This window comes from Miscanthus floridulus, chromosome 11, assembly GCF_019320115.1.
Source record: "Miscanthus floridulus cultivar M001 chromosome 11, ASM1932011v1, whole genome shotgun sequence".
In the NCBI taxonomy this organism is placed as follows: domain Eukaryota; kingdom Viridiplantae; phylum Streptophyta; class Magnoliopsida; order Poales; family Poaceae; genus Miscanthus; species Miscanthus floridulus.
In genome coordinates this window covers 34,302,346-34,312,100 of record NC_089590.1, presented here as the reverse complement: position 1 = coordinate 34,312,100, position 9,755 = coordinate 34,302,346, and the positions used below count along the sequence as shown (strand labels likewise).

Below are 9,755 nucleotides of genomic sequence, written 5' to 3'. Positions count from 1 at the left end.
GAACCCCGCACACGGACCAAGCCGCCGCCGCTCGTTCCTCCACGGCCATGCGCCGCGACTCAGCACGCGGTCCACGGCGCTACGCCCCTCTCCGCGCTTCACTACCGTCCGCACAGCATCGCCTTCACGAGTCAAGGCCGCCATGAGCGGCCATCAGAGCTCTGCCGGCCGAGACATCTCCTGCCCTCTCCGCCCTATAAATGGAAGCCCTAGGGCACCTCGCTGCACCCCGCCGCCACCCCTCCCCTCCCCGTGCTCCTTCTCCCTCTCCAATGCCCACATCCACCGCTGCCGCCGCCATTGCCGGAGCTCGGCCGAGCTCCCGATCTCCCCACACAGGCAACATCAAACCCTCCTTATTCCACCTCCACTGGATTAGCAGCGGCACTGCGAGGCATCGTCACTGCTCCCCGGCGTCGATCCGTGCCCATGGCGACGTCTCCCCGACCTCGCCGGAGTTCCCAACGGCAACAGTCCGCTTCTCCTCGTCTCCCTCGTCTCCGTGCCGAACCAGACCCCGCAAACTCAACTTCAAGCTGCGCGGTGAGCTTCCCTCCAACTTTAGCCATATCCCGTCATCCGCCGTAGCCTCTAGCCTGACCCCGAGCTGCGCGAGCGAACGGAGCTAGCAGGAACAGAGCCCAGCCGTGCGTGCCCTGCTCTTGTTAGCTTGATGACGTTATCATCACGTCATGAACACATTATGGCCGTTTTCCTTTAGGAAAACAAATCCAAAAATACCATAGAAATACACCACCCATAATCAACAATCGATCTCCACCTTTTTCTTTGTTTTAATTCTGTTTTGGCTTCGTTTAAGTTGCGTTAGATTCGTGTCGACTCGCTCTATGCAATGGTGCTAATGTTTTTCATGTCACATATTTTCTATATATAATTAATATTAAACTGATTAATATACATGCAATCCTCTTTATAATTAAAAGCAACCTAAGTAAATATCGATCTTTCATAAATGAATCTTAATTTGACTAATGTTAACATATCTATTTCTAATTATAATTTGGTTAGTTTAAACACACTACATATAATAACCTCATATAGATGCTCTTACATGTTTATTACTTTTGCAAAGATAAAGTGTAACTTGCTTAATAAATTATGCAATAGTGTTTGTAAATAAAACATGATTTGCTTTTTAAGTTAAATTATGTTTTGACTAATCTGGTCTTAATAACTTTTCACATGATTTTGCTCAATTAAAATAAATCAAGCATATAGGCCTTTTGTTTTACACAATATAAAAGTCTCGGTAGTAGTTTCTTTTCAACCGTAGCTTCGTTTTCGGCGTTTTTCTTGCGTTCTCGTGATCGTAGCAACGAGCCCTCTTTTTACCACGTTGTTTATAAAGCTTTTACTATGATTGGTGTAATGTGTTTAGCTATCCTTGATTTGCCTGTTTGTATGTGTGGTGCTTGCTACAAGTAGAATGAGAACCATACGTAAGCGCTGGAGGTCGAAAGCTACAGAAGAGAAGACAGAAGAATTTCTATGAGCAGTTTTCTTGAGTGGAAAACAAGCGTATAAGGCAAGTATAGCATGTGATCATTCTTGTTACCTATTTACCGTTAATTACTTAAATCATACTGCATGTGTACTACTAAGGATTTCCTAGCTTTGTACTCGTACCTTGTCACCTATGGGATCATGCATTGGGTAGTATTTCTACTAGTGCTCAATTAAATGACCATGATCTGTATATTGACTAATGGTATATGCAATAAACATTAAAATATGCTTTTTAACAACATGGAAAGAAAAGAGTGCTGGAGTATTTGGCTACTTTCCAAATGCTTCAGTTTCTCTCCCTAAGGACTTATCTTTTAGTTACAACTCAGGACTTACAGTATAACCATGAGTGCTATATGGCTTTGACTTTAGTCAAGTATGAGGACATTTTCTACCTTGTTAGTGGTTACCGAAAGACGCAAAAGGAGCATGACACGATGGGTATAGTGCAGTCTCTGTTTCTATGAGTATTTCTGCGTGAGTGTGCCATTCGAAAGGGGGGCTCCACATCTACTTGCCTCGGAAACCTAGCGGCTACTAGCTTGTTAGACGAACCTTTGAAAAGCTTCATAGTGAACCCTACTGGCCTTCCTTGATAGTGGGTCAAGAGGTTGGCCGCCTCGGGCGAAAGGGTAAATCACAGTTCATGATGAAAGTGTACAACCTCTACAGAGTATAAAATGGGTATATCGATCGTGCTCACGAACACGAGCAGCCTTGGGATCCTTATGGAATAGAAGAACACATGTGATTAATTTTTTTATGGTATGCATTATTCTTGTTTACATGATCATGTGGTCATATGGGCTTATGCTAAACTCATTGCTACTCAATTGCTAAAATTATGATTCACTAAAAGCTAACCACAGTAAACCAGTGTCAGCCTTTTGAGCCTCATGAACCCCATGTTATATTTGTTGACTACGTCATGTACTAATGCTTGTTTTATATTTAAATTTTGGAAAAAATCCTGGATGGGTAACAGAAGATGGAGCTTGGTTAAAGTTTTGAGGAGTGCTAGGCCTATGTACCCCTAGTCAACCGTCCCTGTGGTGTTTGAAGGCGCCTTGGTTTTTCCTTTGCTTTGCTTCTGAGCTTGTCGTCCTTCTTCCAGAACTAGGCGAAAGGATTGGATCTCTAGAGCGAGAGCTGCAGACAGCCAAGGCGGCGATTGGTTAGAGCGCGGAGGCACTAGCAAAATCCCTCGAAGAGCGACATGCTCTCGAGGGGGATCTCAACTAGATCCACAACGTTGCCCAGGTGGTCATCTCTGAGGTGTTCGGGTCGGCACCCAGCACTAGCACGCCCGCCATCCATCTCGCGGAGGTCCCGAACGAGGTTCTGGCACTCATCTTCAACGGGATGTTCTATGGGACGTCGGGGTTGCTAACTTCAGTGGCAATGCACCACCCGAACCTAGACTTTGCCGCCATCTATAGAGGGTACACTGACGGCTGGAGCACGGACGCCATCCAGGCGCTTGGGGAGAGCTTAGTGCCATGCGCACAGATGGTTGCCTAGCAAGTCTCTGCGTAGTGGGTGATGGAGGCTCACCATGCGAGCATGGTTGAAGGCGTGCGTCAAGAAGACGTCATCCAGCCTATGGATGGAGTGGAGGCCGGGTCGGAAGCGGGCGTCGTCTCGCCTCCGACCGAATCGAATGTCGCCTCGTCGAAAAGTCGGAGGCCCTTATTCTCATCGATCGAGCCATCAGCCGATGCCGCCGGGCGGCCACAATAGAGTTTAGGGTGGAAACAGTTAGTAAATGTAAAGGATAAGTTCATGGGGGAGTCCCCGTGTGAACAATTTTTTGTATTCATGAATACATTAGTTTTGTTTTGTGATGGAATCACTCCGTAAGGGGAAGCTTGTCCCATCCGTTCTTTGTTTTTACCCTAGCATAGCTTTGTTTTTTATCCTTTTTTCGCACCTGCCTATTTGACCCGTAGGCTGCAACCTTAAGAACCTGGGCATGGCCCGCGAGGCTCAGCTTCTCATAACCGTAGGTCATGGCGGGGTGTGATTGGTTGGGAGTTTTAAAACATAAGTCGTGTAGGGTAATCAAAGGAACGGGATGCTCTTTCACTCGAGCGACGCCCTTTCGTTTGGGCAAAAAGTATTACTATATGATAGCAAAAAAGAGAGGCGGTATTGCACCCTCATGGAGCCCCTTAGCGACCCAGGCCGAAAGTGTTCGAGCAAACGTTTGAATGGAAGAAAGCAGTAAGACCGAGTTTTAGGGGAAGAAATGACGTAACTGTTCGATGTTCCATGTGTTGGTGAGAACATTGTCGTTGTTGTCCTTCAGTCAGTAGGTGCCTAGTCGGATCATCTCTGTCACCGTATAAGGTCCTTCCCAAGGCGGAGAGAGTTTATGTTTCTCCTTGGTTGATTGGGTTCTTCGGAGCATGAGGTCTCTGACCTTGAGGATCCTCCCCCTGATTTTTCTTTCATGGTACCTACGGAGAGTTTGCTGGTAGCGAGCGAAGCGGATGACGGTCATCTCATGAGCCTCCTCGAGCAGGTCAACCGCGTCCTACTGAGCCTCCATGGCTTAGTCATGGTTGAAGGCCTTCACTCTTGGGGCACCATGGTCATGGTCAAAGGGCAGCACTGCTTTAGCTCCATAGGCCAGGAAGAAGGGTGTGAACCCTGTGGATCGGTTCGAGGTAATTCTTAGGCTCTAGAGGATCACTGGGACCTCTGAAACCCATCGCCCAGCGTACTTATCGAGTCAGTCAAAGATGTGTGGCTTGAGTCCTTGGAGGACCATGCCATTGGCTCGCTCGCCATGACCGTTAATACATGGATGTCCGACCGAGGCCAATCAATCCTGATGCCATATCCATCATAGAAGTCTAGGAACTTCTTTCAAGTGAAGTTAGTTCCGTTGTCCGTGATGATATAGTTAGGAACACCAAAATGGTAGATGATGTTAAGGAAGAATTTGACCGCCTGTTTAGAGTGAATGTTGGTGATGGGCTTCGCCTCTATCCACTTGGTGAATTTGTCCACTGCTACAAGTAGGTGAGTGAAATCGCCTGGGCCCTTTTTGAGGGGTCCTACCATGTCGAGGCCATAGACCACAAATGGCCAGGTGATGGGGATGATTTAGAGTTCCTATGATGGAAAAAGGGTTTGCCGAGCATAGAACTGGCATCCCTCACACCTACGGGCGACCTCCTATGTATCTCATAGCGTAGTGGGCCAGTAAAAATCTTGGCGAAAGGTTTTTCCGACCAGCAACCTCGGGGCCACGTGATGTCAATAGATTCTGGCATGGACCTCAAGGAGGAGTTGTTTCCCTTGGTCGGTAGGGACGCACTTCATGAGCACTCCCGATGGACTTTGCTTGTAAAGTTCGTTACCGAATGCGACGAACGTCTTGACGCATTGAGCGATTCATCATGCTTCAGTCCTTTCTGGTGGGAGAATTTCCTCGAGGAGGTAGGTGAGTAGCGGTGCTCTCTAGTCGGTTTGATTGAGTGCTACCACGATGATGTCATCATGGAGGCACCGAGGTCAGAGCCCTCGAGCGCCAAGTTGGCGTCGGGGTGTGTCGAGATCGAACCTTCTAGGATGCGGGCGGATGACTCATGAAAGTCGTTGATGAAGACCCCATCCGAAGACGGAACCCGCCTGGCAGCCAATTTTGTGAGAAAATCGGCGGCATCATTGTCCTTTCGGGGGACATGATGTAGCTCAATCCCCTAGAATTTGTCCTCAAGCATGCGCACCTCCTAGCAGTATGCTGTCATGAGGGGGCTTTTGTAAGAGGGCTCCTTCATGACTTGGTCGACGACCAACTCTGAGTCACCGTGGATGTACAGCCACATAGCGCCGAGCTCAATGGTGATGCACAGTCCGTTGATGAGGGCCTCATATTCTGCGGCGTTGTTTGAGGCCGAGAAGTGGAGACGGATTGTGTAGTGGAGCCTGCTCCCGTCTAGGGAGATCAAAACCACTCTAGCCCCCGAGCCGAGCGCCATTATGGACCTGTCGAAGTACATCGTCCAATACTCATGGGTGACGTCTGGGGTCAGGAGCTGGACCTTCGTCCATTCAGCGACAAAGTCCATGAGAGCTTGGGACTTAATAGCGGTGCGGGGGATATACCTAATGTCATGGTCCATTAGCTCGAGTGCCCACTTGGAGATTTGTCCCGTGGCATCACGGTTGCGGATGATGTCTCCCAGCAGGTATGAAGTGATGACCAAGACTTCACGGTCGGTGAAGTAGTGTAGGAGCTTCTGGGTCGCTATCAGCACGGCGTATAGAAGTTTCTGCACCTGGAGGTACAAAACCTTGGCATCGGTGAGTACCTCCTCAACGAAGTATACTAGTCGTTGTACCTTAAGGTGGTGTCCTAGCTCCTCCCTTCCGACAACTAGGGCGGCGCTCACCACGTGGTTGCTTGCCGTGACATAGAGGAGGAGGGCTTCTCCCCATTCAGGAGCGACGAGGATTGGGGCTAACGTCAGTGACGCTTTGAGGCTTTCTAGAGCCTGCTGTGCTTCCTCAGTCTAGACGAATACGTCTGTCTTTTTTAGAAGCTTGTAGAGAGGCATCCCCCGCTCGCTTAGCCGAGAGATGAACCGGCTCAGGGCAGCCAAACAACCAGTGAGCCTTTGTACGCCTTTGATGTTGTGTATAGGGCCCATGTTGGAGATGGCCGTGATTTTTTCAAGGTTGGCCTCGATGCCGCGTTCGGACATGATGTATCCAAGCAGCTTCCGCTTTGGAACGCCACAAATACATTTTTCGGAATTCAATTTGATGTTGAACCTTTGGAGGTTCGCGAACGTTGTGGCCAAGTTCGTGATCAGGTTGCAAGCTTGAGCTGTTTTGACCACTATGTCATCAACATAGACGGCAATTATTAGTTTTGACCGCTTGACTTGGTCAAGCGGGTCGATTTGGTCAGTGAAGAATTGCTGCATGCACCATTGATAGGTGGCGCCAGCGTTCTTCAGACGAAAAGGCATGGTTACGTAGCAATGTGAACCATACAGGGTGATGAATGAAGTCACGAGCTGGTCAGACTCTTTCATCGTGATCTGGTGATAGCCTGAGTAGGCATCCAGAAAAGAGAGGATTTCGCATCCTGTGATGGAGTTAACTATCTGGTCTATGTGTGGCAAAGGAAAATGGTCCTTCATGCATGCCTTGTTGAGGCCAGTATAATCAACGCACATTCTCCATTTCCTAGTCTTCTTTTTAACAAGAACAGGATTGGCAAGCCCGTCAGAGTGGTATACCTCCTTGATGAATCTGGTTGCTAGGAGTTTGGCGACTTCCTCGCCTATGGCCCTACGCCTCTTGTCGTCAAAGCGACGCAGGCATTGCTTGGCGGGTTTTGAGCCTGGGACAAGGCATAATGCGTGCTCGGTGACGTCCCGTGGTATGCCTGGCATGTCAGAAGGTTTCCATGTGAAGACATCGCGATTGGCATATAGAAACACTACAAGAAATCTTAGGATCTATGACGACCTGTTATCATCATAAATTCTAATATATTTGTCATAGCAGTTATATTTATGACGACTGCATGACGAAAAAACATTCGTCAAAGTTCATGCGTGGTAAATCATGTCTAATGACGACCGCATGTTTTTTCATCATAATTTTTAATGACGATCTAATTAAAGAGTCGTCACTAAATGTTCTATAGCCTAGCTAGGCCCATGTACTAAAAAGGCTATTACTAGGCCAAATATAATTACGGGCCTAATTTATTATATGCCAAGCCTATTTACAGAAATAAAATTGATACTAATTTCTAGGACAAAATCTATTTTGCAACCTGTATATTTAGTCGGCCAACAACCATCGAGCCCAAACATCAAAAAGGTCATATATTTAGTTACAATGCCGCCCATACACTTTTTTCAGCCCACACAATTGAGCCCATTATTTTCAACCCACATATTTCAATCCATATACACTTATAATAATATAGTTACAATATACCTGAAATAAATCATTTATAATAATAATACATATGCATATGTTACTCTCTCTTCTAAATTAAGAAGCACCAACAACTGTGCTTTTGCCATCAGCAAGCATTACATTAAAAAAAAGATCGCAATAAAAGAATGTTTTAATAGAAAATACAATCTTTGGTTATCCATCTTCCCCGTTTATGCAAGGTCTATACTGCAGCATCATGGACAAATCCAGCAGTCCTGTCATCATGAAATAAAAGCACTTATTCAGATGTAAATATGATCGAGGTACTGACTGCTTGCTAAAATCGATAGACATGTATGTAAAAGATTATCTAATCCACCATTTCAGAAATAATCCAAATGCAAACATGCTATCAACATAAGATCTATAGTATACAAAGCTACATCAAAAATCGAATGATAACTGAACAACTATCTTGAGATGTGAATCTCATTACAAGTTATACAAGCAGTACTAAAAAATCGCAAGTTAATCAAAGATTTTTTTTCCATCAACTCACCAAAAGTAGTATATACTATTTACTATATAATGCCCTTTATTTTCACATGGCAGGAATTGTACACGGGACGCCAATAATTATATATCAATGCGGCTAGAACTACACGGGAGGCCAACAACTATACCGATGCAGCTAGAACTATAGCAAGGACAGGTAGGAGTAGCAGGATAAGAGATTCTAAGGCAACATCTGTAGCATAAAAATGCATGAACCTGCATTATATAGCATGGATAGGAACCTGCAAGGCAAAAACGGTGTAAAGTTTGCAAGGGAAAAGGCAATGTAATCTTTAACTCCAGTACCAGGCTAACAATGACAAAGTAAAACTGTGGCAGTGCATAGACAAAATTTGAAGGTAAACAACGAAAGGGAACGGCCCATCAAGAAGGCAGGCTTCAATTCTCTAAACCTCGTTGCCTGAGCAACATGCTGATACAAAATCAGTTAGACATGGAGGAAATCTATCTGATAGCACATTGGAATCAGTAAATGAGTTTACGTGGCAAACATAGAACAATAGTCATAATGCTTGAATCGCTAATTCATGTGGAACTGTAGACCTAAGAAGCAACAAAAATCTCATGTAGGCAGACGGCCAGGCAATAAGAGACGTAGGGACTACTGAGACTGACACAATCTAAGGCATGCAATCAATTTGCATAGACATAAACACATGTTCAATCCGGTGGTCAAAGCTGTTGGTTGTTAGGTTTGAGGTTCAAGGTTCGATTCTTGATTGGTACGGTTTAATTTTGATTTTTTTGTGAATTTGTGTGCGCAGGCCTACTGGGGTCAATTTGTGTGTGCAGGCCTACTCTGCTGCCGCGTGGACACGAGCCTACCTGTTGGCTTGGGCTATCTTCACCTGGGCCATGTTTAGTTCCCCGCAATCGGCGGCGCTGAAATCACTGTAGTGCACTGTAGAATTTCATTTGTATTTAGTAATAATTGTCTAATCGTTGACTAATTAGGCTCAAAACGTTCGTCTCACAAAATACCACCAAACTGTGCAATTAGTTTTTGATTTCGTCAACATTTAGTACTCCATGCATGTACCGCAAGTTCGATATGACGGGGAATCTTCTTTTTGCATAGTGCCAAAGTTTGGATTTTGGTGGAACTAAACATGGCCCTGGTAGAAAATAGATATATACAATAACTTGCATAGAAAATAATTACACGCTGATATCCTGATTCAAATCTTGTCACTGTCTTGTTTTTATTTTATTTTTCTAGAGCTTTTAGCTCTACCTTATGAAAGTTATATCTTTTTTATATGACCTAAGAGGAAGATGATTTTTTGTTCTATTTTCCGAAAATAACTTTACATATAGAGCTTTTTTATATGACGTGAGATGAAGATGATTTTTTTGTTTTTTTTCGAAAATAGCTAGAGCCCATTAAAATACAAATGACTATGGGACCAAATATCTAATTTATAGGTAAATAAAATTACAAACTAATATTGTCAATAATTTATGACAACCGCAAGGTAGCATGTTATGACGGAACATAGATCATCATAAACAAACTACTTCTCTTGGTTATGACGATTTTTATTGTGTCTTAATGACGAACACAAAATTTTCGTCAGAAAGTTATTCTCCTCCTGAAAGTCGTCATAAAACAGAATGACTTATTGACGAATTGGCTCATCGTCACAAAAAAATTGTCATAGATCCTCAGATTTCTTGTAGTGAAAGTCAGCGAGCTCGCATCCCTATTTGGTCGGGAGCTAGGTCCCGATCCGCACTAT

General features: G+C 45.0%; 1 long non-coding RNA gene across 1 annotated transcript; it reads left to right on the top strand.

Annotated features, from left to right (window-relative positions):
* Positions 1-247: 247 nt before the first annotated feature.
* LOC136491164 (uncharacterized) lies at positions 248-9,194 on the top strand. The gene is made up of 3 exons (XR_010767961.1): positions 248-543; positions 1,447-1,546; positions 8,053-9,194. It is a non-coding gene; the product is annotated as an uncharacterized lncRNA (long non-coding RNA).
* The last annotated feature ends 561 nt before the right edge of the window (positions 9,195-9,755 follow it).